This window comes from Lepidochelys kempii, chromosome 20 (genome assembly GCF_965140285.1).
Source record: "Lepidochelys kempii isolate rLepKem1 chromosome 20, rLepKem1.hap1, whole genome shotgun sequence".
Lineage (NCBI taxonomy): Eukaryota > Metazoa > Chordata > Testudines > Cheloniidae > Lepidochelys > Lepidochelys kempii.
Genome location: NC_136399.1, coordinates 18125744 through 18153179, shown reverse-complemented (window position 1 = coordinate 18153179; position 27436 = coordinate 18125744). Strand labels below are relative to the sequence as shown.

The window sequence follows — 27436 nt, the reverse complement described above, 5'->3', positions numbered from 1 at the left end:
CGGAAGGGAAGGGCTGGGGCAGGTCTTTGCGCTCCACATGTCACAGGAGGACAAGGCAGAACAAACCATGTCACAGAATGAATCAGTTGCATCGCCTGGACTAGAACCCAGGAATCCTACCTGCCAGCTCTCTGCTCTAACCATTAGACCCCACTCCGCTCGCAGTCAGGATAGACCCCAGGAGTCCTGATTCCTAGACACACACACACACACACACGTTTCTCTAACCCAGTGGTTCTCAACCAGGGTTACGGGTGCCCCTGGGGGTACGCAGAGGTCTTCTGGGGGTACACCAACAGGCTACACAAAAAGTTTTAGCAAAGCCAGGTCCATTCGACCTGCTCCTGTTCCTGGGTACAACACGGGGCCTGGCTGAGGGGGGCTGGGTGCAGGTGGGCGAGGGGCCTGACCGAGGGGGGAGGTGCGTGGAGGGGGGGGCGAGGGGCACTGCTGAGGGGGGGACACTGGTTGGAGGGGGGACTTGCAGCTCACTGGGGGGGCCCTGACTGGAGTGGGCTGAGGACCCACTACCCCAACCCAGTCCTCGCTTTAACCCTGCCCGAGGCCCCCGCCTCCCTCTGCGCCCCACATGACCAGGTGGGGGTTCAGTGGGGACCTGCGTGGCCCTGTCACTGGGCGCCCGCCCCTTGGTGCCCAGGCCCAGCCCTCGCAGCGCCAGAAGTGGGGGGCTGCGGCGTTCGGCCGTCTTCAGCCTCGCAGACATCGACCCGCCAGCACCCCAGTTGCTTTATACTGAAATCAGTCACTGGGGGGGCTGGGCCCGTCCATCAGTGACACAAGGGGGGGCCGGGCCCATCCACCAGTGACTGATTTCAGCGTCACTAGGGGCCGTCGTCCAGCGTCACAGACACTCCCCAGAGCATGGCAGGGAGAGGCCAGGGCGTGCCCAAGGACAGGAGCAGAGCCGGGGCAGGACCCAGGAGTCCTGACTCCAGCCCCACCCCGCACACAGCTGAGTCCTACTTCTACCCACAGGGCTCGAGGGGACGTGGCAAGAGGCGGAGATGGCCCCGTCCGGACTGAAGGCGGTGGTGCGCAAGAGTGAGTGCGGAGCCGGGGGGTCTGAGTGTGGAGCCGGTCGGGGGCAGGGTCTGGTTGGGTGTGGGTCTGGGGGGGCAGGGCCCAGTTGGGGAGCCCTGGGAGGGGTGCTCCTGGGTGTGTCTCACCCTCGGGGAGGATTAGGAGTCAGTCGGAGCAGAGAGCTCCCCCCCGCCTGCCTGTCACACACCAGGAAGGGGAGGAGGCTGTCTGCCCCACCCCCAAGGGCTGCCCCCTCCCATAGGAGCTGCATTTTGTGGGGGCGTCATCGTCGTCATCTCTTTCCATCAGGATGACTCCCACCAGGGCCAGTGCAAGGATATTTTGTGCACTAGGCGAAACTTCCACCTTGCACATTCCCCCCCCCCCCCGACCCCCGACAACCTCTGAAAACTAGTAAAGTTAGCATTATAAACAGCCTGTCAGAACGGGTAACGGCTGCGCGCAAGGAGAAAAATGACGTCATAGCCACTTCGTAACATAGTAAAGCAGTACACTTCTGCCCGGCCCCAACACAGAGCTGGCGTAGGCTATAGCTGTAATGTAGGAGAGATCAAGGTAAAGCCTTACACTTCAGAAGCCCAACCCACTTCTGTTACTTCAGAAGCCCAACCCACTGCTGAATCTCCAGCCCAGGCTGCAGTGGACGGGGCCTGTGGCTAAATCCAGACCACAGACCTGGGGTTTAAAAGACCCTTGCAAAGTGGATTCAGTTCTGATGTTCCATGGTTGCCCCCAGAACTGGGACAGAGCAAAAGTGGCCCACAGCTCAGGACGGCCGGTGGTGCTAATAACCCTTAGCTCTTCTCTTAGCTTTTCCTCACTAAATCGCACAATTAGGAGGGCCTGACATGTGACTTCTGAATACTTGGGGTGGGCCATACTGCCCTGGTTCAAGAGGGGTCTCTGAACAGGAATAGCAGGGGGCTGCGGGTCAGGAGTGAAGGGCATCTGAGAGCTGTGAGGGGGGGAACCCAGGACTGGAATAGCTGCGGGTCAGGAGTGAGGGGCACTGGTGGAGCTGGGAATGGGGGGGGTAAGCAAAGGGCTGGGATAGCAGGGGGCTGCAGTCAGGAGTGAGGGGCATCTGCAGAGCCGTGAGGCAGGGATCCCAGGACTGGAATAGCTGCAGGTCAGGAGTGAGGCAGAGCTGGTGGGGGACAGATCAGGGCTGGCATAGCAGGGGGCTGTGGACAGGAGTGAGGGGCACTGGCGGAGCTGGGAGTGGGTGGGAGCCAGGGCTGGGATAGCAAGGGCTCCAGTCAGTAGTGAGGGGCACTGGCACAGCTGGTGGGGGCAGTCCAGGGCTGGCGTGGGGAGGGGGGGGTGTAGCTGCAGTTCAGGGTCGAAATGCGTGGAGAAAGCAGGTTTGTGTCTGCCTTCGCCATGTCTAGATCCAGTCTGTGCTGCCAGCCCCTTACCGTGCACTCGAGCCCCACGTGCCCCAGTGAACGGGGCGTCCGCATGCCGCAGGTGTAAAGGACTGCAGGAAAGCAGCAGGGAGGCCAGCGCGTCCTGGTGCAGAATAGCCCCTGGAGCCTCATTAGGACCAAGCAGCCAAGTCCTGATGGGCTAGAGGTGGGGTAGGGAGAGGCATTGCTTGAGTTATGGGGGAAACATAGTGTGTTGGGCAGTGCACTCACGCACACCAGCTACCGGGAGTGGGAGTGAGAGTGAGAGCACAGGTCAGGGTCTCGGGGCTATTGCCCTACGGGGCCAGCCAGAATCAGGTGCTTCGTAGGGGTAAAACAAACAGATGTATTATGGTAGCACCCAGGAGTCCCAGTCATGGACCAAGGCCCCATTTTGCAAGGCGTTGTACATTATTCATTAGGTGTATTACAGTGGTGCCCAGGAGCGCCAGTCATCACCAACAAAAAGATGGTGCTTGGCCCGAAGAGCTGACTATCTAATTGCTTAGCTGGGCTGTGGAAGGTGCCCAGGAGACAGGCCAGCAGTTCCCTGAGTGGGGCATGCCTTGGAGGGGTTCTATGTGCAGGACTCAGAATTTGAAGTCTTTGTTGTGTTGCTGTCCCCCATACACAGTGAGGGTCCCTGGATCCCCTCCAGTCAAGAGGTGCTGGACAGGATCTGTTTTCTTCCTGCACGGGGCCAGATCCTTAGTTCAGCTGCGCTCGTATCCAGCCTGGCAGAAAGGAAGGGGGATCAGACCCATGGCCCATCTAGCCTGTCACCCCACCACGATCGCTGACTGGGGGCTCTGCTAGGAGCACAACACTATCTGGCCTGAGAGCAGTCTCTGAGCCACTTCCCCGAGGCGTCCTTCCACCAGCCAGTGGGTCCTGGCTCAGGGCACAGCCGTCCCGTCTGAGCCCCACCACTAATCCCCGTCTCTTTCCCTCGCAGAGATCCTCAGCGTTGTCCTCGTGAAGAAGGAAAGAGAATGGAAGGTAAGGAGGCCGAACCTGTTGCCCTGGTGTCCCCCTGGGGATATGCTGTATCCATATATCATGCTCCTCCCCCTCCAGCCTCTTGAGATTCATTAGGAACCTGAGCTTTTCCAGGCTGGATCAGATCCCTGCTCTGTCTAGCCCATCATCCGTCCCCAGCTAGGCTTGGGTATGTCTGCCTTCCCACCGCGCTGGATCAGACCCAGCTTGTCCAGCTAGCCCCATATCTCCCCCACACACACACACCGGATCAGACCACTGGGACCAGTGAATCAGCCTGGGTGGGAGGAGGAGCAGGAGAGTGCCAAGCATGGGGCAGTATGCACCATTGGCCAGGCAGGTTATTGAGCCCCCGGCATGGACTGGGCCGGGGGATGTGGAGCAGCGGGTTAGGCCGGTGCGGCAGAGGGAGCATTCGGCACGGCAGGAAGGTGGTGGAGATGTTGGGCCAATGGCCTACAGGGCTTTCCTAGGGGAACACGGAGACTCCCCTCGTTCCATTTCTCTGTGCGCAGCACAACGTCAGGATGGGAATGGGGCCAGTAGGGGCTCCCTAGGAGGCTGCTTCCCCGGAGCTGGGCTTCATGTTCTTTGCCACGTGAGGCACAGACTGTCCCCCAGACCTCTCCGCAGTGCAATCCTGTGGGGATTGGATGGGCAGGTGCAGCAGGCGGAGAGAGGCGACCTCAGCTGAGACTCAAAGCGAAGGAGACTCGATGAGGCAGAGGCTCAGGGAGCAGGGGCTGTTGGGGAGGAGGCTCCTGCATCTGCAGCAGCAAGGTGAGTGGAGGGAGACCAGGGGCAGGGGGCGCTGGCAGAGCAGGGTGAAGCCCAGAACCCGCAGGGGCTGCCCGCGGAGGGAGCGCTGTAGGAGAGGACTGCAAGCTGGGGCCTGGGGCTTGGGACAGGGCAGCCAGGTTCTCACCTGTCACAATGGCTGGTCGAGGGGTCTGAACAGGTTCCAAACACCCTGCCAGGCTAGCTGGCGTGGCGAAGCTGCAGGTGCCCAGCATGGCGCCCGGGGAGGGAGGGGGCCCTGATGGTAGTTGCCTGGGATTGCTGCTCGGCCGGCTGTTCCCTGGGCACTGCTCAGAGCCCACTTAGTTCAGCAGCAAGGCAATGCCAGGCCCCATCTGTGGCCGGGCATGGACACTTCTGTGGCAGCGAGAGACATGACTGGGCCCTAAGGATGTCCCGGGCACATGGGGACAAGCCCTGCTCCAGGTGGGGAGGGAGCCCAGAGCCAGGGGGGTAAAAACCAGCCCACCTCCTGATGGCATCATGCTAGGCCCTGAGTCCCCAGGGGCTGGGCATGGGCTGGGCCATTTGAGCAGCAGGGAGGGGCCTCGGCAGGTGCTGACACACCCTTTCTTCCCCCTTTGCAGTTGGTGCAGGCTTTGATCAATGACTTCCAGGGCACCCCCACCTTCAACTACAAGGCAGTTCACGTCTTCTTCCTCAGCCGTGAGTATCGGGGGTCGGGGGATCCCCCAGCTGGGAGCCTGGACAGCGGCACACTGGAGCCTGGGGGTGGGGGAGACTCTCTCTGCCGGCAGGCCAGTGCGCAGCACCCTGATTATGCTCTGCCCTCCTGCAGGGGATGCAGCCCCAGCAGGCCAGACCGAATGAGGTCAGGCTTGACAAAGCCCTGGCTGAGATGATTTAACTGGGAATTGGTCCTGCTTCGAGCAGGGGGTTGGACTAGATGACCTTCTGGGGTCCCTTCCAACCCTGATATTCTATGATTCTATGACGCCACCTATCCCTTCCCCCCCTTCTCCCCCACGGGCCTGCCTCCAGCCAGCACGGCTCACAGACACCTGCAGCATGTGCCCAGAAAGGAGGCCTCTGGCTACCATTCCCAGCATGCATTGCTCCATCAGTCCCAACTCGGTGGGGGGATGGGACAGCACCAGAATACCCAGTGTGTCAGGGTCAGATCTGCTTCTCCCCATTACAGCGGCAGGGGGAGCCCAAGTCCCTGTTCCTCCTTGTGCATCATCCTATGTTGTACACTCTGGTCACTCAGCCCTGCCGGGGGGCTGAGGGCAGGGTGTGAGACAGGGGCTGCGTAGGAGAGATTGTGGCTCCCCCTCGCTGCTGATGCTGCAGAAGGCAAGAACCCGGCATGACTCTGGTTCGGGGGGGCTGGACTCATCGTTGACTCCTGTGTGGCCCTGCTGGCTCGCCCAGGTTCCCCACAGGCGTGCAGCACTACTGCCCCTGCTGTGCCCGGTCTGGCCCCGTCCGTGGGGGCTGGTGCTGTGCTGGGGGTCCTGAGCCCTGTGCCTGTCACTCCCACCCACTGCCTCTGCCTTGCAGCCTGTCCTGAGCCTCTGTTCAAGGAGCTGAGGAAGTCACGGATCACCAAGGTCATCAAAACCCTCAAGGAGATCAACATGGCCTTCCTGCCTTACGAGAGCCGGGTGAGGGGTGGCCGGGCTTTGGAGGAGCAGGTCCGCGCGGCGGATGGTGACGTACGACACCCCACCCTTAGTGGTTCATGTGGCTTGGCGGGGGAACCTTTCCCTTCTAGGGCCCCGGGTTTGACGCCAGCACAGGGCAGCAGGGACTAGCTGGCTGCTCACACCCTGTGAGACCTGGAATCGCTGGCTTGCACCTGGTGGGGATGGTAGATGTATGGGGGAGGAGGGCCCTGCCTCCCTGGCTTTACCAGCTCTTACTGGTGGTTTATACTAGGCCTGCAAGACAGCCCGATACTCTACACGCCTGCCCTTTACCCAACCACCCCATCCCCTCCTTGTGTCATCAGTGGATTTCCCCCCTCCTGCCCCTGAGGGGCAGGACTGGGGTGTCAGCCCCATTGCATTGATGGGGAAACTGAGGCACAGAGAGACATGAGCCTGGTCTACATACAAAAGCTTTGTTGGTATGGGTTTGTTACGGGGACATGAGAGAAAAAATCCCCCTGTAACTGATGCAGCTGTGGTGGCAGAGCCCCTGGGTAGGTGCCGTTACGCTGGCAAAGCAGTCCTTTCGCCACTCTAGCTGATTTCATCCGGGGTACCGGTGCCAGCTGTGCCAAGAGAAGCTTTGGCTGGTAGAAGCTGAGTGTCCGTCAGGAGGCTATGCTGGCTCACCCGTCCCGTTGCGCCAGCAAACCCTTCATGGGCCGATACTATTTATTGGTGTCCAAGCACTTTTGTCCCCATGGCTCGTTCTGTTCGGCCAGTGAAATAAGCGACAGCGGCAGACGCGCCTTGATGCCGGGTTTGCCCGTGGCTATGCTGGGGCTTTCGCCAGACGAGAAGCGTCGCCAAGCCCCTTCCCCCAACATTGAGGACACCTGGGAGTCTGCAGCCAAGTAAGGACCTGAACCTGGGGCATCTTTATCCCAGGCTGGTACATGAATCTCTGGCTCGCTATCCCTCTACCACAACAGGAGTGGCACTGGCAAAGGGATCTCTTCCTCACTAGGGGCTCGCTACAGCTCCACCAGGCTGGCCTGATCCAACAGCGCGTCTATGGGGCACAGCTGGCCTGGCTGCAAGCAGTTGGCACTGGGGTCTGATCTCTGCTCTCCCCTGTCCCCAAGGTGTACTCCCTGGACAGGCCATAGAGCTTCCACAACTGGTTCAGCCCCTACCGCTTTTTCGAAAAGAACAAGCAGATGGAGAATCTGGCAGAGCAGATTGCCACATTGTGTGAAACCCTGGAGGAGTATCCAGCCATCCACTACAGGAAGTGAGTGTGCCCAGGGGAAAGGGTACCCAGGTATCCCCTATAGGAAGTGAGTGTGCCATGGAGAAGTACCCAGCCATCCTCTACAGGAAGTGAGTGTGCCCAAAGGGCGAGGGTACCTGGTTACCTCCTACAGGAAGTGCATGTGCCCCTGGGGGAGGAGCTGTTTCTGACCCACAGGGTTTGTCTTTGCTGCAGGGACCATGAAAATAACTTCCACTTGGTGCACGCTGTGCTGGCCAAACTCAAGGCGTTCAAGGCATACGAGCCCAGCATGGGAGAGGTGAGCGAGCTGTGCTGGCCACGCCCTTGCCATGGGACAGAGCCGCGGGGGAGCACATGAGAAGTAGAAGGAGGGAGGAGTGATTTAGAACCTGCTCGGAGATCCTGGCGGGGGGAGGGGTGGGGTCTAGACACCCTTGGAGATCCTGAGGGGTTGGCAGAACAATAGCATTCCCTGTGTGGCTGGATTAATGGCCACAGCCCTTCTGGGCAAGTCACCTCCCCTATTTACCCCTCAGTTTCCACATCTGTAAAAGGGAGATAATGCTACCAATCTCGGGCAGGGGGGCCCCCTCTGGGATAGCTGGCTCCCATGGCACAGATGCTCTGTAACTCACAGCTGGCAGTACAGGCCTGCCTCCAGAGGGGAGCCTGGCACACACCTGGCTGCCCAAACCATCTACCCAGGGAAGAGACTGACAGCATGCTTGTTAACCACCGGAGCTACTTGCTGCAGCAGAGCTGGCTCCAGCCTGCAGCCCCAGTCTGATCTGGGCTATTCTCAGGAGCTGATAGCGGCGCTGGGGAGGGAAAATCCTGCTCTGTGCACACCCTGCTGCTGTGACTCCCGTTGAGTCCCCCCAGGGATATTCCTGAGGCTCTTGCCAAGCCTCCCTGTCACAGGTGAAAGCACTATCCCCATGTTACACGGGGGAAACTGAGGCATGGAGCAGCATGCCAGGAGTAGGTGGCAGAGGCAGGAATAGGAATAGCCCAGATCAGGGGGACGGGGGCTCCCATTGCACTGCCAGGGGGAACTAGAGAGACCCCTGACCCCAGCGCCCGAGAGAACCTGTTGAGGGAGGAGCAGCAAGAACCTAAATTCGATCATTAACTGTGTGGGGTTCAGTGGGTTAGAGCGGATGGTTCTGGGAGCCAGGACTCCTGGGTTTTATGCTCAGCTCTGGGAGGGCAGTGGGGTCTAGTGGGATAGAGGGGGCCTGGGAGCCAGGACTCCTGGGTTTACCCCCAGCTCTGAGAGGGGTGGGAAGAGCAGGATCTCAGGATTTGATCGGGGAACTAGGACTCCTGGGGCCACGGACTCGTGTGCCTGGGCTGTGGGTGCGTCCCAGGGGTGCTAGGGCTGACCTGTCTGTCCCCGTGCAGGTGTGGACAAGGAGAACCTCACCAAGCTGATCCAGCATGCCAACATCCAGCAGCAGAGAGACATCATCCACAACATGCTGTTCCTGGGCATCTCTCTCACGCCTGGGGTAAGGGACTGGAGCCAGGGGGCAGCAGCTGTACTCATGCCAGGGGGCAGATCTGTGCTGCACAGGGGAGCCCAGGCCATCCTGGAGGTGCCGCCCTATGGCAGTGACCTACTCCCAGCACAGAGGTGGCCTCTGTCCCTGTACAGTGGGGTGACGCCCTCCCCATAGGAGGGTGACCCCGAGTTACTCCCCATCTGGGGTGACTTCTTCTGCCCTGGCAGAGGATACTGGGAGTCAGGACCTCAGATCGCCAGCGAGCTGGAGCTGGTGACCACTGCTTGGGGTGGCCATGCGGCGAATGAGGGGAAGCAGCTCTGTTCTCCCATCAGTCTCTCTCTCTCTCTCTCTCTCTCTCACTCAGTGATCCATTCTGTTTTCTCTGCCTCTCCCCTGCCAGCCTGGCTGGCGCGACTCAGGTAGGCCACGCTCTCCCTGTCTGCCCCCGTTCCCAGCCCGCACCTCCTCCCTGCTGCCTCTCACCCCCTCTCCCTTCCTCCCCCAGAGCAGGCAGCTGCGACCGAAGAGGAAAGCGCGGCTGGAGTCCAGCTACCAGCTCTCCCACTGGATCCCCATGCTCAAGGACATCATGGAGGTACCGGGACATCTGCTTCCTGGCCTTGGGGACTGGGGTCACACCTGGCAGGCTGGGCCCAAGGGGGTGGTTTGGGGGCAGCCATGTGTAGAGCCCTGCATATCCGTGCCCCATTTCTGCGGATAGTGGATTGGCTGCAGATACAACCGTGCAGGGCTGTACTCCCCAGCAGCGCCTGGCCCGCGGCATCTGGCTCAGGCAGCCCGGGGGACGCAGGGCACTCGGGGCCGCCGGCCCACAGCCAGTGGCTAGGCAACACGTCGGAGTTGGGGCTGTCCGGCACCCACTCGCCCCACCGCGCGGCTTCCTGTCCAGCAGCTCGAGCAGCACCAGTGTCCCCACCAGCTCCTGAGCAGCAGGATTTGGGATTGGAGAGGGTGGGGCCCGGCACCCCACCCCTCCACCCCACTGTGATGCAACATGCTCTGCTGCTGCCGTGTACACTCGTGACCCCCCAGGAGCGGCACGTGATGAGAAACCCCTTCCCCCCCCAGCCCCCACCCCCTCCACACTGCCCCTTCTCCTCAAGACCCCGCCCCCACACTGCCCCTTCTTGAGACCCCGCCCCCTCCAAGCTGCCCCTTCTCCTAGAGACCCTGCCCCCTCCACACTGCCTCTTCCCTGCAAGACCCCTTCCCCACCCTCGCTAGCTGCTGTCGGTGTGGATGCGGATACAGGTAAAAGGCGGCTTGTGGATCGCAGGCTGATGCACATCCACATTTTTGTATCTGCGCAGGGCTCTAGCCATGTGAGGGGCTCATCAGCGAGTCCTCTCCTGCTGCCATCCTTAGGGGTCTTAAATCATAGACACGAGTGCAGGGGAGTTGTCTTACCCGGTGCTGAGATGCTGCCAGCTCTGGGGTGGGGTATGGGCAGTATATACAGGGGTTCCTCACCAGGGCTGAATTCTTCCTAAGGAGTGGCAGGCAGCTGTTAACAGCCGCCCAGCAGCGCTGCCCAAGAGTCTAGGGCAGGAGGTGATCAGTGTGTGGGGCTGGAAGTGCAGAGGATCCAGGCAGCACACTGTCGTGACTGGCACTGGAATCTGAATGGCTGGCAGGGTCCTTGGTCTAACCTCCAGTGAGGAGCAGCTGTGTGACGTTCATCTAAAGGATGAACTCCTGCAGCACAGTACTGGTCACTGACTGACCGGGGAGAGCACCCCCTGCAGAGCCCCCCGCCCACTCCCTGGGGTCATAGAGCACCCTCTGCTGACTCACTCGCACCTCCCAGCACCCAGTGGCTTTTCCTTAGAGGTCTCCTATCCAAGCACTGCCTGGGCCCAAACCTGCTTAGCTTGTGAAAGGTGACATGGTCACTCCTTCCCCCCACCCTTACTGGGGGCTGAGCCCCTCATCACCCAGTCCTGTGGGGCACTCCTCAAGGGGGTGGGGGGCACACTTAGTTGCCTTCAACCTACTGGCTTGGGGCTCCTCCAGGCCAAGAATTAACCCCCCGACCAGAGCTCCTGTCCCTGGCAGATCAGAGGTGGGAGGCTCCCAGGCCCCTGTTCCAGCATTGTGATGGTTCCTCCTGTGGGATTTTGGGGCAGGTAGTTGCAGTAACCTCAGTCCCATGCATAATCCAATCAGGGGCGCCCCCTTCTGCGCCAGCCACAGCTTGGCAGGCCTTAAGCTTCCCTGTACAAGTCAAAGCAGCGGACTAATGTAAAAGCCCCTATTATGTGGCATTAGGATGTATCATAGCCTGGGCCCCCTGCGTGGCTGGGACACACCTCATGGAGCAAGAGGCAGGGCCTGGATCTGCCCGCAGCAGGGAAGGGGCACTGAGGGCAGCCCCCTGCCTCCCCCACCCCAAGTGAGGGGCCCTGGATCCGGCTGCAGGAGGTCTCTGCCCTCCCCATAACGGTGGATGGGTAGGCAGGTCACAGCAGGGCACTGAGCAGCTGAGGGGGATGTGGAGAGTTGGGGGCATCACTGGAGGAGTCAGCGTGCTCTTTGCTGGCTCCCCATGCCCCACCCTGGAAAGTGGGCCCCAGGCTGCTCCCCCCCAGGGACTGTCAATCATTGAGTGAGGAGCCATCTCAGCCCCTCCGCCCCAATGGGGCCTGGCTTGGCCACCAGGTCAGAGGTTCCTGCTGCTTGGCCCCTGCTGATCTGTCCTCCCCTGCCAGGACATCCTTGAGGACAAACTGGACAAGAGTCTGTGGCCCTTCGTGTCAGACCCGGTCCCTACCACCAGCTCCCAGGCTGCTGTCAGGTAAGGCTGAGCCTGGCTGGGCTGTGGACAGCAGAGCCCTGACACACACACCCCAGGGTGTGGGAGCCTCTGTGCCTGGGAGTGCATGGCCAGGGCCCTGTCCTCTGCAGGGGAGGGGGTGCCCAAGAGCCTGGAGCCCTGGACCCCTCTTACCGTGTCCCCCACGCCCCAGCAGTCCCTCAACACACCAGGGTCCAGGATAGAGGAAAGGGACTGGACGAGCTTTAGACAGCACCCCCAGCCCAGGGCAGGTGCCACCCTCCCCTACTCCCTTCTGCCTCCCAACCTCCTCCAGGCCCTGCCCTTCCATGCGGCATTCCCTCAGCGAGCCCCTAGTATCCACACTGCCCCTCTCTCCCCCCAGCCCCCGCTTTGGGCAGTGCCCACCCCTACACCTGGCATTCCCTCAGCGAGCCCCTGGTATCCACACTGCCCCTCTCTCCCCCAGCTCCTGCTTCAGGCATTGGCACAAGAACAAGCCAGCGACTGAGTACCAGATGGGCCCGCGCCTCATCATCTACGTGCTGGGTGGGGTGTCCATGTCTGAGATGCGCTGCGCCTACGAATTGACCCCGGCCACCAGGGGCAAGTGGGAGGTGGTGATCGGTGAGTAGGGCGAGTCCTGGGGGGAAGGGTGGCTGGAATGCCCAGGTCAGGGACAGTTGGGACCCCTGGGTGGGGGAGACCCTAAAACTGCCTGCCCAGCACCCACAGGGGGCCCATGCTACCCTCTGTCCTCCCGCACCCAGGGGTCTGGGAACAGATGTGCTTGTCCCACAAGGCCTGTATCTAGCCACCTGATCTCCTGGCCGCTGGCTCCCCAGGCCTCTCATTGCCCAGGGACCATGTGTGGGGGCCCAGTCAGACACCCCCAGTAACTCCCATAGGGATATGGCTCACCCCCTGCACACACCCCTCGAAGACCCAAGGGTGAGGAACACTGTCAGCGCGTGGATTCTTGCCTGGCTGTGCAGGGTACAGCAGCACGAGGGGTGCGGTGCCAGGCCACAGTGTAGGCATATTCCAATATTTGTGATTCTGTTCATAAGAAATTGTAAACCTGCAATATTGATTTATAATATTTATTAAATCTGCATTTATAATTCTTCTTTTTGACATAATTGTAAATCTGCAATATTGATTTACAATTCTGTATTAAAGCTTGCAAACCGTACCTTGCAAACCACTCAATTGGCTTTGCTTTCTCTAAATTGATACTTTCTCTCACTTGTTATTAAGATGGACGCTTGGAAAACCAAACCGCTCATATTGACTCTGAATTGATACTTTCTCACTTGTTATTAAGATGGACGCTTGTAAAACTAAACGGCTTAATTGACTCTGCTTTCTCTGTATTGGCGCTTTCCATTGATTGTAATGGAGATTGACATGCTTTTTAACTAACTTCACTTTATGTTCAATTGGCTCTACTTTGCAAACGGATACTTTGTAATGGAGATTGACATGCTTGTTTGTAACACCCATGAAGAACCGCGAATTGGAGCGGCGCTCATAGAAATGTCACATAGAGACTCCCACCTTCTATAGTTTGGATCAGGAATGTTAAAAAAACGGGGAGTCTCAAATAAATAACACCTTTGTATAATAAAAGAAAGGCAATACCGAAGGAATGTCAAGAGACAGGGAGTCTCAAATAAAATAACAATACTCGGTGAAATGAGAAATGTGGTTTTTTTATTAAAGTAAGGAATGTATGTGAATGAATGGTGGGTTTTGAATAAACAGGGAAGTGCCAGCCTAGGAATTTAACATCGATTGGCCGAAGAAGACGCCAGGTGGAGACAACCAGAGAACCCCACCGGAGGGCAAACTGGGATCCACCCGACCAATTCAAAGGATGAAGAAAGCTGATGAGCACCTGACAGCCGTCCTGGAGCAGTCATGACTAACAATATGACAAAGCAAATTCCACGGACTGGCATAGGAAGAAATTCCTATAAAAATGGACACTAAGGACTGAGAACTTTGAGTCTCCAGTTCTGCCACTACCCTTCAGGAGCATCGGATGCGCATCTGACATGGACTCGGCTCCACTCTCGTGTACAGGTTACCTGGCCAGTACCCTGTCACGAGCAACCTCTAGGCTGGTAACTATAAACCCCTATGCAGAACTGGTATGAATGAATGAATGAATGAATGAATGAATATATAGATATATATATAATTAAGTAAGGAATAAGTAACGATAGGACAGTGTGAGTTTTATATTTCTTTATTATATTTACAATAAATGTGGCATTTTGCCTTTTCCCTTTAATAAGATCCTGCTGGTTTTTATTTTATTGGTACAACAACAGGGGGTAGGAGAGAGTCCCTCCCCTCCTGCACTAGAGCAGGGTCCAGCTGCAAAAATGGGGGTGATGGTGATGCCAGCCTCATACCCGCGCCACTGTGCCAACCGCTGCCAACCACCTCTCTCTCCCCCAGGTTCCAGTCACATCCTGACCCCCAAGCGCTTCCTGGATGACATCCAAACCCTCAACCAGCTAGACCCCGAGGAGGCCTAGAGGCAGCCCCCTCCCCCCAGAGACTCTGCCCCCCACAGCTCCAGCTCGCTGTCCCCAGCTCCACCTCCTCTTCTCAACAAGGCACCTTCCCCCCTACTCCTGGCTGCGGTGTCAGTTCTTGGGGGGGGGGGGGAATGACTCCTTGGCTTTTAGGGCAGAGGGCAGGCCAGGCTCCCTCCCTCTGGCACAGCCTCTAGGGCTGTCACCCTTTGTGCCCTGTGGCCACCCTGCCCCTGATGGGGTAGGGGCAGAGTCTGGCTCCATTATCTACCAGCTTCAGCCATTCCTACCTCCCCTGCCTGGGACCCAAAGCACAGCACCTCCCCCTCCCCCTCCTGTCAGCCCTCCGCTAGTGATGCGGGGCACGCAGAGGCTGCTACCACCATCTGGCTTTGGGGCGGTTGTGACCCAGCCACTGAGCCCCAAGCTGTGTCTGTCCAGTCTGCAAAGGATTAAAGAGAACCCCCCTTCTGCCCCCATATCATCCCCATTCACCGCCTTGGGGTGCTGGCCCAGCCCTGGTCCCTGCACCCCTCCCATCACAGCCTGGCACCCTGGCCTCTTGGCCCTGTCCCCCAGTGGGGACCTCGGCTCCCGAAGGTGGGAGGGGTCCTAGCAGGAGTTGCAGTCAGAGTGCCCAAGTAAGTGGGGGTGGAGCCAGGACTGCGTAGGAGGCGCGTCCAGGGTTGGTCAGGAGCAGGTAGAGTGACCAGATGTCCCGATTTTATAGGGAGAGTCCTGATATTCGGAGCTTTTTCTTATCTAGGCTCTTATTACCCCCCACCCCTTGTCCCTATTTTTCACACTTGCTGTCTGGTCACCCTAGCAGCAGGGCAGAGCGGGCTCGCCACCTGATGGGCCTGGATCAAATGCCCCTGCCCAGTGCAGACACCTCCCCACTGCCTTTCCCTGGGTATCAGAGCCACGCCCTGGGCACCTGGAGCCCCAGCTCCATCTGAGGCAGCCAGCTCCAGCCCCCTTGGGTCTGATCAAGCCCTGAGCCAAGCCTCACCCCCTGAATCCCACGGGCCCTAGAGATCCTCTCCCTCTTGCCTGCCAGGCGGGCTGTGCTGGGGCAAGCGCTGGCAGGAGTGATCCCAGGTAAAGGCAGTGACCTCCTTTACTGGGAGTGACCTCCAGGGGGTGGGGGGCGCAGGGGGAGAGTTTGTTTGTTCGCAGCTCTGAGCCCCTGCCCCTCCCCCACCCATTATCACAAAGTCAGTGCTGGCCCTGCCCCCGGCTACTGCCCTGCTGGGCATGTGCCTGGGCCAATGAAGTGCATTGCCAAAGGCTGGCCGAGGTCTCTGCTGCTGTTCACAGGCAGGGGAAGGGAGGGCACAGGGCGGGGCAGGTGGCTGAGGGCCCAGGGAGCGGGATCTCCCCAACTCCCCCTCCAGCCCTGCTGCAGGTCCCAGGCGTCCTGGCTCCAAGTCACCAGGCCAGCGCTGCCTCCCCGCACCCAGGAGCAGGGTGGGGCAGTGGCTGCTCCTTTCACTGTTGGACCAGGGCCTGGGGGCAGCTCTGCTCTGGCCTGTGGTCGCCCCCTGCTGGTGCAGTGCTGGCTCACCCAGCCGTGCCCCAGAACCTCCACAGTTCCCTGTGTCCCCCTGCTCCTAGTGCCTTGTTCTGCCTCTGGTCCGTGTGCCAGGGGGACCAGGAGGGAGCCTCAGGAGTTCCCCCAAGCTAGCTATGGGATCCCCATCAAGTGTGGGGTTGGGACAGGCACTGAGCGAGCACCAGGGCCCAGCCCCCAGGCTGGCCCCACAGGGAACCATACCCACCCAGCCCCTGCCCCTCCCAGAATCAGCGCTGGAACCCAGCCCTCTGCGTCCCAGCCCCTGCTCTAACCACTAGCCCCTGCTTCCCGCTCAGATGTGGGACAGAACACCTGCCTCCTTGGTCCCCCTCTAGGGCTTGGCCTTTGCCCCAACCCCCACCTCCTCCATCCTCCTGTGCCTAGAGCTGCCCCAGGGTCCCGCCACCCCGGCTGCTGCTGGCCCCCAGCCCTTGGGGCCCTGGCTGGCACCTGCATTGTGTGAGCAGCTGTGTAGGCTCGTCCCACCAGCCAGGCCAGGGCTCCCCTCTGGCACCCTCTAGCCTGTGCCAACAGCTGGGGGTGCAGTGGCAGTGTCCCCACCCCCCTCCTTGTTGGAGGGTGAAAGGAGCCAAGGAGGGGCTGTGAGAGAGCCCCATTCTCCTACCCTTCCCGCACCCTGCTCCCCCGGCTCAGCTCGGAGACTCGTCCTGCCTCTGTAGTCACTGGGCATGGGGGTTAGCGCCCTCAGCAACCCCACCCCCACCAGCTGGAGACAGTGAGAGACCAGTGCCAGGTCAAGGACCTGCCCCAGGTCCCGGAGGAGTATTATGGGGGATCAGGGCCCAGAGCAGGGGTGACCGTGGTGGGGGATCAGACCCATCACTCATGAGGGTTGGGGTTGTCTAACTTCTCCTCTCAATCTGCTCGCAGGCTGTGACCCCTCCTGCCCTCTCCCAGCCCATCCCCTGCTCCCTTGGTGCCCAGGGGGCACTCAGCCAGCCACACATGGTCACGCACCCCATGAGGTGGGAAGGAGGCTTCAGGCCTGTGAGCTGTGCTGTGCCAAGGACCAAACCCAGCTTACCCTGGTCCTGGGAGGTTTTCGGGATGCACAGAGTCACTGCTCTGGTTGCCTGTGACCCCTCCCGCCCTGACCTGCGGTGTCCCAGCCAGGCCAGTTGGGGCGGGAGGGGTGGAGGGGGGGGAGCAGCACAGCTATTGCAGGCAGCTGGGGAGGGCCGGGGGCTGGAGGGCACTGACTTGGCCATGTAGCCATGGGTTGGGGCCTGGGCTGAGCCAGGTTCGGCGCAGGGATGGCCTGGCTGGGCGCGCCCTGTTTGTGATCATCTGGGCCTGGCCTAGGCCACGTTAGGCTAGCACCCCTTCAAGCCCAGTGCCCCTGGCTGGTTCACGGGAGGGCAGGCAGCTGCTTCCCAGCCCAGCTGGGGGCTGCCCTGGGTGGGAGACAGGCAGAGGGAGAAAATGCAGTTCCTCTCCGCAGCAGGAGGGGACCAGCCAGGTCAGACACTCTCAGCCTATGCGCCCCCCTGCAGCCCAGACTCTGCATTGCACCCCTCCTGTGCCCCTACCCATCTCACCCTGCCATGGCTCCCCAGCACCTGCCAGCCTCAGAGTGCCCCAGGCTTGGCAAAAGACGATCCCAGCCCCCCAGGGGGCTTGGAAAATGCCCAGCAGCACCCATGTGACACGAAACCTCAATAACAGGCACCCAGAGCGGGAGTGACTCACATGGATTTGGGGGCAGAGCTGGGCATGGAACCCAGGAGTCCTGCCTCCCAGCCCCTGATCTAACCCCTAGACCCAAGTTGCAGTGGGGAGGTTTAGATTGGATATTAGGAAAAACTTTTTCACTAGGAGGGTGGTGAAACACTGGAATGCGTTACCTAGGGAGGTGGTAGAATCTCCTTCCTTAGAGGTTTTTAAGGTCAGGCTTGACAAAGCCCTGGCTGGGATGATTTAACTGGGAATTGGTCCTGCTTCAAGCAGGGGGTTGGACTAGATGACCTTCTGGGGTCCCTTCCAACCCTGATATTCTATGATTCTATGACTCTATGATTATGACCCTACTCCCCTCCCAGAGCTCAGCACAGAACCCAGGAGTCCTGCCTCCCAGCCCCCCTGGCTCTGCCCATCCTTCTCTCCCCCCATACTCCTGCTAATAATTGCACACGCAGCCTGCTGGGGAACGTGCCCCGGCACAGGTCAGTCCCGTAGAGCCCAGCAGGCCCCGTTTCCCCTCCCCCTGGGCCAGCTCCTGTCTCCCTGCTGGGCACACCAGCACGGCCAGCACTGCGTGCCTGCTGTGGACGGGGTGAGAGACCCTGGCACCTGGGATCTGCTGCTTGGGCCCAGCCCCAATCTGCTCAGCTGCGGAGCTTTCCATCCCTGATCCCCGTGGGGAATTATCAGCCGCAATTAACAGCCATTTGGATAATTGCTGCGCGGCTGCCAGGCAGGTGGGCGGCGAATTGGGGGCGCGGAATTAAAAAGCTCCGGTGGAGACACCTGCCCGACTGTGGGCTCGCCAGCTCCCCCCATGGCTGCCCTTACAGCTGGGCTGCCACTGGGGCTCCGTGTGCACCCCGGGCCTGCACCTTGAGCAAGGGGCACCCCAGCCACACACACTGTACCCCTCAGCCTGCCCCCAGAAGCAGGAGGGGGGTGCAGGCCTGAGACAGCTGGCCATGGGCCTGGTCGGTGCCAGGAGGGAGGGTGGGTCCAGCAGACAGGCCCAGCCCCTCTGCCCTGGCTCTGCCATGCTCTGCCCCAGGCCCTGGTGAGGGCAGCTGGAGAGGGCTGCATGCATCAGCCCATGCAGTGGGCCTGGGGGAGCTGATCACTGTGCTGGTCCCAGCCCTGGGGGCTGGTGGGAATGGGGTGCCAAGATGCCCCTGTCTCCCAGTGCCAGCTGTGCCAGGGCCCCCAAGACCTTTGGGCCTGGATTGGGGGGATCATGACTAGAGCGGAGCTGGGACCCAGGGACAGGTGAAGCTGCACCAGGCTTGCAGAAGAGCTCATCCTGCAGAGACCTGCATGCAGACCCTGCTGGAGGGAGATTGTTTGGGGCAGAGCGGGGTGACTTGGGGGGCTTACAGCAGGGCTGGGGGGAGGCAGTGGGGGTAGCAGGGAGGGGGAGAGGTTTACAGTAACTGCAAGCTGTATACAGTGCATGGGTGGAGGTGCCAGGGGGTGATTTGGGGTGGGGCAGTGGGAGGCAGGAGATGCGGGTGGGTGATACCCCCATGCAGCAGCAGTGCCCCCTGTAGGCAGTACGGGTGCATCCAATGGGCCCTAGGGGAAATATTGTCTAAAGATCAGAGTTCACCAAACCCAGGCTGAGCTAGCCCTGTCCCCAACCTGCCCATCCCTTGTGGGTATGGACTGCTGGGTCCCTGCCCTGGGCCAGGCCATGCTGGGGGCTGAGCAATCCCAGAATGATGCCCAGCGCAAACCCCTTCTCCCGGGCAGGGACCCAGCATCTCGTTCCCCAGCCCTCCCCAGAGTCGGCCCCCAACCTCCAGGGCTGGGCGGGGGTGGGGAAGGCGACCAGCCTGAGCCAAGTTCACAATTATGCAACCAACCAGCCCGTGTGATGCTGCTTATCATCTTACCTCACAGCCCAAAGCCGGCTCACCCGCCACTTTCGTGGCATTTTGTTGCCTGAAATTAAATCTCATTTCCTAATTACTGGGTGGGCTCCAGCTGCTGGGCTGGGCTGGGCTGGGCTTTAAGAAGGGGGCAGCGTAGTGTGATCAGCATCAGTCACAGAGACAGCTTGTTGCAGAGAACCCCCCAAAAGCCCAAGACCCCCTCACCACAGCCAGCCCCCCAGGCTGCATCTAACGAGGCCCACTCACCTCCCTCTGCCCTGCAGGAAACTCAGCCTGGCTGGTTCCTACAGGGCCCATCCAGCCCAGTATCCCCTCTCCCTGCTGTGAGCAAACATCAGGCCCTGCCCACTTGCACGTTCCCAGAATCTGGCCAGCCCAGCGCTGATCGTGCAGAAACGCGCAGTCCTGGACAGTGCTCGCCACAAAGGACTCACAGAAACACATTCCAGAAGCGTGGTACAAAAACCACGATATCAAGAATGGCACAAAAACATTCCCCAAGGATAACAGGAACACACTGAGCCCTCCTAAAAGATAAGGTCAAATAGCAACGTAATAAATACAAATGTTTTAATCAAACCAACATGTACCAAAAAAAATGGACAATAACTAGCCAGGTCAGAGGGCAGAATCTAAGTCAGAGGGGCAGCTTGTTTGTATCAGGGTATCTCTGAGAGAATGTGTTGGTCCAGCCAAGGGGGCAATGGAAAGTCCCGCCATTCACTGAGCTGTGTCCATTGTCACAGGCATACGTGTCTTAGTATCCTCGTAGAATCTGCCAGGTGCTATTAGCATGCCTTGTCAACAATAAACCTGGCCGGGTGCCTTCGTCCCTTAACGGATCTTGTGGTCATTGGGTGGTTCACTCAAGGTCTGCTGTGCTGGCTGTCTGCACAGAGCTGGGGCAGCACACAGGGAGAACACACACACATGCAGTGAAATATCTAACAACAGAGGCAATCAGTAAGATGTTTCGCAATGGCTCGTTTGGTTTCAATGGGCAGGCCCAGCACTTTACACTAATTCATGCTTCTCCCCTGTTGGGGGAGTTACACAGGCCACGGCTACACTACAAAATCAAATCGCCCTGCATGCAGCCGCCACAGTAGTTACAGCACTTGTGTGTGTGTACACCTGGCTCTTTGTGTCTGTGGTGTGTGGTATCGATTGTACTGTCAGTGTGGGGCATTGCGGGACAGTCGATGTAAGCAACGCAGTATGTACACTGACACTGCATTGACCTAACTACGCTGACTGGGGGAAGTGGCATGATTAAGTCGGCAAAGCAGGTGAGTTACATCAGCGGGAGTCAAATTTTAGTGTAGACGCAGTGTTAGGTGGACGTAAGCTGCCTTGCAAACTCAGTGGTGTAGAGCAGTTACAGAAGTTTATGATGCAAACATTCATTCTGACTTTATACCACGGGCTACAGAGGTTATGGGAGAGATCAATCCTGCAAGCAATTCCACAAGTTGAAACACTCCACACACGCTGATCAGCAGCTGTTTTAACACGGCTAACACACAGGCTGGGTCAAGCTCTGCATTTGTCAGTGTTCAGTGAGGCCTGGGCATGAGCTGGCACCTGGTCTGCTAGCGTCACAGGACCCATCTAGCCCAGTACCCTGCCCTCTCCCTGCTGCCTCCTTCCCCAAATCAGATCAATGGGGCCAGCCACCCCAGCACCAGCGACTTCAGAGGAAAGTGCAAGAACCCCCTCTAGTGGCTAATGATGACATAACCAGTCATAGAATCATAGAATCATAGAATATCAGGGTTGGAAGGGACCCCAGAAGGTCATCTAGTCCAACCCCCTGCTCAAAGCAGGACCAATTCCCAGTTAAATCATCCCAGCCAGGGCTTTGTCAAGCCTGACCTTAAAAACCTCTAAGGAAGGAGATTCTACCACCTCCCTAGGTAACGCATTCCAGTGTTTCACCACCCTCTTAGTGAAAAAGTTTTTCCTAATATCCAATCTAAACCTCCCCCACTGCAACTTGAGACCATTACTCCTCGTTCTGTCATCTGCTACCATTGAGAACAGTCTAGAGCCATCCTCTTTGGAACCCCCTTTCAGGTAGTTGAAAGCAGCTATCAAATCCCCCCTCATTCTTCTCTTCTGCAGGCTAAACAATCCCAGCTCCCTCAGCCTCTCCTCATAACTCATGTGTTCCAGTCCCCTAATCATTTTTGTTGCCCTTCGCTGGACTCTCTCCAATTTATCCACATCCTTCTTGAAGTGTGGGGCCCAAAACTGGACACATTACTCCAGATGAGGCCTCACCAATGTCGAATAGAGGGGAAGGATCACGTCCCTCGATCTGCTCGCTATGCCCCTACTTATACATCCCAAAATGCCATTGGCCTCCTTGGCAACAAGGGCACACTGCTGACTCATATCCAGCTTCTCGTCCACTGTCACCCCTAGGTCCTTTTCCGCAGAACTGCTGCCTAGCCATTCGGGGGACGGGGGCATATCTCCCTCATCCTGACAGTCAGCAGTGGCCTTGTGCCCTGTTTTCTAAATTCTGTCCTGACACCCTTGCTCCCACACCCCCACCATCCTTGTCTAAATCCTGCCAGGCTCGCAATGTCAGTGACATCTAGTGGCAGTGAGTTCCCCTGGCTAACTATGTAACTTCCCTTGACATTTGCTTTCACAGAGCGTCCCATTGTTCTTGTAACACTGGGGCAGGTGAAGGGGGGGCAAATAGGAGCACCCCCCTCCTTTCATTATATTCTGTACCTATTTCAGCCCTGCTTCTTTCGCTCCTTTTTTAACTAAAGCCTGAGCTTTTTTGTTGGTAAATTGGCCTTTTTCTTGACAGTGTTGAAGAAAAAATTTGCTTCTTTCTAAACATTTCAGGTTTTTGATGAGCAATTTAAAAAAAGCCTTTGAAAAATTACCCCTCCCTCCCCCATTTCTCTGCCCTTTGTCCTTTTCTCATTTGCCACTGGAAAGTGGATGGGAGGGGATGAAAAAAACCACACACACACACACATAGACATTTTTGGCTTTTGAAAATTTTTTGCAAGGGGTGAAAACATAAGGGTTCCACACACACCCCCAAATTTCCAAGGCAACTCAATTGTGGGGCTGCTGCTCTTCCTGCTGCCCTTCTAGTGCCAGGGTAGACCAACACCCTGTCACACTTTAACCCTTAAATGGCCAGCGTTGCCAACGCCCATCATTGCATGGTGAGCTCAGCAGTGGGTGAGTTGGAATGGGATCAGTAACGAAGAATCTTCGTTTTCGTTAGATAAAGTGCCCACCCTCGGCGTGGAGGAGAAGCCCCAGACCTCGCACCTCCCAAACACAGCCACGCCAGAATGCAAACAAATATTAAAATCTTGTGATTTTTTAAGCAAATCTCATGATTTTGAGGCCTGACTAGTGACTTCTGAATGTTGGGGCGCAAGAGGGGCACCAAAGCTGATGGGCCCACTCGGCCTTCGTGCCATCTGGACAGAGGCACCTGTGTGGGACCCGGGGTGGCTCGTGCCTCCTCACACTTGGGACAGACAATACTAAACATCTCATGGCTTCCCCTGGCAGTGCGTGGAGGGAAAGCCGCTCCCGAGCTATGGCCACAGAGTCTTCTTTTAGAAGATGACAGGACAAGGAGTAATGGTCTCAAGTTGCAGTGGGGGAGGTTTAGGTTGGATATTAGGAAAAACTTTTTCACTAGGAGGGTGGTGAAACACTGGAATGCGTTACCTAGGGAGGTGGTAGAATCTCCTTCCTTAGAAGTTTTTAAGGTCAGGCTTGACAAAGCCCTGGCTGGGATGATTTAATTGGGGATTGGTCCTGCTTTGAGCAGGGGGTTGGACTAAATGACCTCCTGAGGTCCCTTCCAACCCTGATATTCTATGATTCTATGATTCAAGGGAGTCAGTGTGGCCTAGTGGGTAAAGCACTGAACTGGGATGCAGCAGACTGGAGGTCTATGTCTGGCTCTGCCACTGGGTGACCTTGAGCAAATCCCTTCCCTACCCTCTGCCTCAGTTTCCCCATGTGTACAGTGGGGATGATGACACTGACCTCCTTTGGGAAGTGCTTTGCTGGACAGTGCTATGTAAGATGAATAATAATATTCTGGGCTGGCGGGGGTAGGGGGCGTCTCTCCTCTCTGGGGCACGGGTTCGAATCTGTCCCAGGGGAGCAGTGTCTGACAGTGGGTGGTGGCTGTGGAGAGGGGCTCAGTCCAGTTCCTGTTGGGACAGCACCCGCGTTGCCTGCCGGCTGTGGGACTGGCACGCGGGGGCTAGAGCCTGAGCTCCGCTCTGCCCCTAGATGGGTCCCTTCAGGGCAGGGCCGTTGGCGTGGGGGATGGGGGTGTGACGCAAGCCTTGGGCTCTGGGGCAGTCAAGCTGGCCCTTTCCCCAGTGCTGGAGTCCCTTCCACAAGGCCCAAAGCTCCCCAGGCCTGAATCCTGGCCCCACGGAGCCCAGCTCGGGGGGGGGGGGGGGGAGGGGGGCGGTTTCCTGCAGCTGCCCTGTCTCTCCGGTACAGCCAGTGGCCTTGGCACTCTGGGGCAAGGCAAGTCACTTTCCAGCCCCCACCCCTGGGGCCAGGGGGCACAGGCCAGCCCAGGGCTCTGAGGAAGATGGGGCGCGCCCTCCGCCCCTCTGGTTTAAACGTCGCTCTGTCCCATCCCCCCGCTCCACGGCCCCGGGCACAGCTCTCCTCTTTCTGCATCTTTCCCTCCTGCTCTTTAGGATCTGGCCCCCTGGGGTACCCAGGTGTCAAGGAAACCCGCTCCCGGCTGGGGAGCCATGGTTGGCCTTTGGGCCTTAGGCTTCTGCATGGCCCTGGCTAACGAGCCCCCTGGGAGGGCAGCGCTGCCCGACCTGGGCCCTGGGGCCTCGGCAGGAGCTGCCACAGAGCGCCAGCTGCAAAGCTGCCAGTGGAGGCTTCTCCAGAGCCCTGCAGAGTGGGGGAACGGGGCTGAACTGGGGCCAGCGTCAAGGCCATGGGAGGGACCAGCCAGGTAAGGGGCTGGGTTCCCCACTGTTGGGCCCTATGGGGGGGCTGGCTGAGGGTCCCTGTGCCCATGGCGGTAGAGGGATCGCAGGGACGAGGCCCTGGGGGCTGCTGGGAGTTTGGAGAGGGGTCCGTGTTCAGCTCCCATCTCCCCACACACGCTTCTGATCCAGAATGGCCTGGGTGCGAGACCTTCCCCTGGCTGGTGCCGAATGGCCAGTGTTTGCTGGGATGCTTTGGACCCGGCAGCTGCTCCCTGACCCTGGGGGAAGTTCATTGCTGGGGCAGTGCTGCCAGCCCCAGAGACTGAGGGCCTGGGCCCCACAGCAGATCACTCTGGACTCCACCCCTTGCCCTGCCCGAGAAGGCCGGGAGGGCACTCTTGGCCAGTCCTTGGCTGTCAGCTAATCCCCGTCAGAGCATGGACCCATCCCCCTAGGGACGGGGTTGAGACCCCCAAACTCATGTCACACATAGGCCTGCTGGGCGCTGGCAGTGGGGCAATCCCTTCCCTGCCAGGGACTGCAGGGGGAGGCTCTTGGGGCAGAGATGGGACCAGTGGGGCATCCCTGGCGCAGCGGGGGAGCAGGTCTGTAGTCCTGGCCTGGAGAATCCGTTATCCACCTCTCATTACCCGCTGCCCAGTTGAGACAGCGAAAAGAAACCGTGTGATTGTAGGTGACCTATCGAGAGGCACCTACTGCGCCTCAGAGCGACATGGCTGGCACGAAGGGATCGGTGAATGGGGAGGGCTGGCTGGGAGCAGGGCACTGATTGAGTCACTGGGCTCCCACGGCCAGAAGAATCTCGGCCCCGGCTTTGCACCACCTCAGGGCCCCAATCTCTTGCCCACCTCCCTGGCAAGAGGCCCAGCAGCCCTGGTCACTCCCAGGACTAGAGTCACTTGTATTCCAGTCACTCAGTTCATCCCTGGGGTTGAGATGAAGCCACTTCTGGGGTGGGGCACAGGGGCTATTTATACAGGGATCCTTTGCCCAGCACTGAGATGCAGGCACCTCTGGGGTGGGACGGAGCAGCTGTTTAACAGCCACACAGCACAGTAGATTAGAACAAGTGAAGAATCCCACATCTAGTTGCACTGTGCTGCACAGAGCGTGGGGATCTCGGCCAGGGAGCCAGGGGGAAGGGATAGCTCAGTGGTTTGAGCATTGGCTTGCTAAACCCAGGGTTGTGAGTTCAGTCCTTGAGGGGGCCATTTCGGGATCTGGGGCAAAAATTGGGGATTGGCCCTGCTTTGAGCAGGGGGTTGGACTAGATGACCTCCTGAGCTCCCTTCCAACCCTGATATTCTATGATTCTATGACCAGGCTGCACTGCACATGGGCTCCTTAGTGACAAGTGCTCAGGAGCTTAGATTTACAACCCCCAAAATAGCACAAATTGAGCACTATGCTGGGGCCGGCACAGACTAGAAGGGGCGAGTGCCCCCTACAGGGTCCTCCCACCCCACTAACTGCAGCCCCTAGCACCCCATAAGCTCCATCCATGCAGAGTAAGGGGACTGGCACATGGAATTGCAAGCCCAATAGCAAGGATTTCTGATGACTCTGTAAACTCGGGGCGGGGGAGTGGAGAATTGCTAATATAGTTCCTATTTTTAAGAAATGGAAAAAAACGTGGTTCAGGTATCTACAGGCCTTTTAATTTGACCTCAACTGTCTGCCAGGTCTTGGGACAAATTTTGAGAGAGAAAGTAATGAAGGACAAAGAGGTGAACGGTAACTGGGATAAAATATCACCTGGTTTTACAATCGGTGGGTCCTGCCAGGCCAACCTGATCTGTTTCTCTGCGAAGATAACTGAGGTTTTAGACAAAGGAAATGCAGTAGATCTAATCCAGTGGTTCTCAAACTTTTTGTGTTGGTGACCCCTTTCGAACACCAAGCCTCTGAGTGCGACCCCCCCCTTAAAAATTAAAAACGCATTTTTGATATTTAACACTATGTTAAATACTAAATTTAAACCCTATGGCTTAAAATGAATTTACCTTTACTCACTGCTTTTAAATTAAGACTAAAACACAGAGGGTGGCGGGGCTCGGGGCTGACAACCCTGTGTGTGCTCTCGGCTGATAACCCTCAGCATGGCCGGGCTCCGCCTGAAACCCCATTACAGGGATCGGGGCTCACAGCCTCCTGGATGCCCCAGCTCAGGGCTCATAGCCCCACTCCTGGTTGGGGTCAGGACTTGCAACCCCATGTGGCAGTTGGACTCAGGGATCACAGCCCTGCTCCTGGCCAGGGTTGGGGTCTGGGCTTGCAGCCCTGTATGGGGGTTGGAGTCGGTGCTCACAACCATGATTCCTTGTAGGGGTCGGGGCTCACAACCCGGCCCAGGGGTTGGGGTCAGGACTCACAGCTGCACACCAGGGTCGTGGCTCACAGCCCGGCGCAGGGGTCGGGGTCGGGACTCACAGCCGCACACCGGGGTCAGGGCTCACAGCCTAGCACAGGGGTCGGGACCCACAGCCGTGTGCCCGGGTTGGGGCTCGTAGCCCCGCAGCTCCACACAGGGGTCGGAGCTGACAGCCTGGCGCAGGGGTCGGGGCTCGCAACTTACAGCCGCGTGCTGGGGTCGGGGCTCGTCACCCTCCCACTTAACCGGGTTGTGACCCCCAGTTTGAGAACCAATGATCTAATCTACCTGGATGTCAGTGAGGCATTTGATACAATTGGGAAATTATTAGTTCAATTGGAGAAGATGGGGTCTACTATGAGAATTGAAAGGTGGATAAGGAACTGGTGAAAAGGACCTGCAGAAAAGGACCTGGGGTTACAGCAGATGAGAAGCTGGATATGAGTCAGCAGTGTGCCCGTGTTGCCAAGAAGGCTAACAGCATATTGGGCTGCATTAGTAGGAGCATTGCCCACAGATCGAGGGAAGTGATTATTCCCCTCTATTCAGCACTGGTGAGGGCCTCATCTGGAGTATTGCGTCCAGTTTTGGGCCCCCACTACAGAAAGGATGCGGACAAATTGGAGAGAGTCCAGTGGAGGGCAATGAAAATGAGAAGGGAGCTGGGGCATGTGACTTATGGGGAGAGGCTGAGGGAACTGTGGTTATTTTGTCTGCAGAAGAGAAGAGTGAGGGGGGATTTGATAGCTGTCATGGAGTCCCCGGACGATGCTCTGGAACTGCTTCCCATGAAGCCAGTCAGGACTCTGGGGAAGTCTCCTGTCTGTGAGCAGACTGTCTGCAGGACACACAGCTCACACAGCTTCCTGGGTCTGACCTCGGAGCATTCAGCATCCTCTG

General features: G+C 58.5%; 1 pseudogene; it reads left to right on the top strand.

Annotated features, from left to right (window-relative positions):
- The first annotated feature begins 1025 nt into the window (after positions 1–1025).
- Positions 1026–14008, top strand: LOC140901055 (syntaxin-binding protein 2-like; annotated as a pseudogene).
- The last annotated feature ends 13428 nt before the right edge of the window (positions 14009–27436 follow it).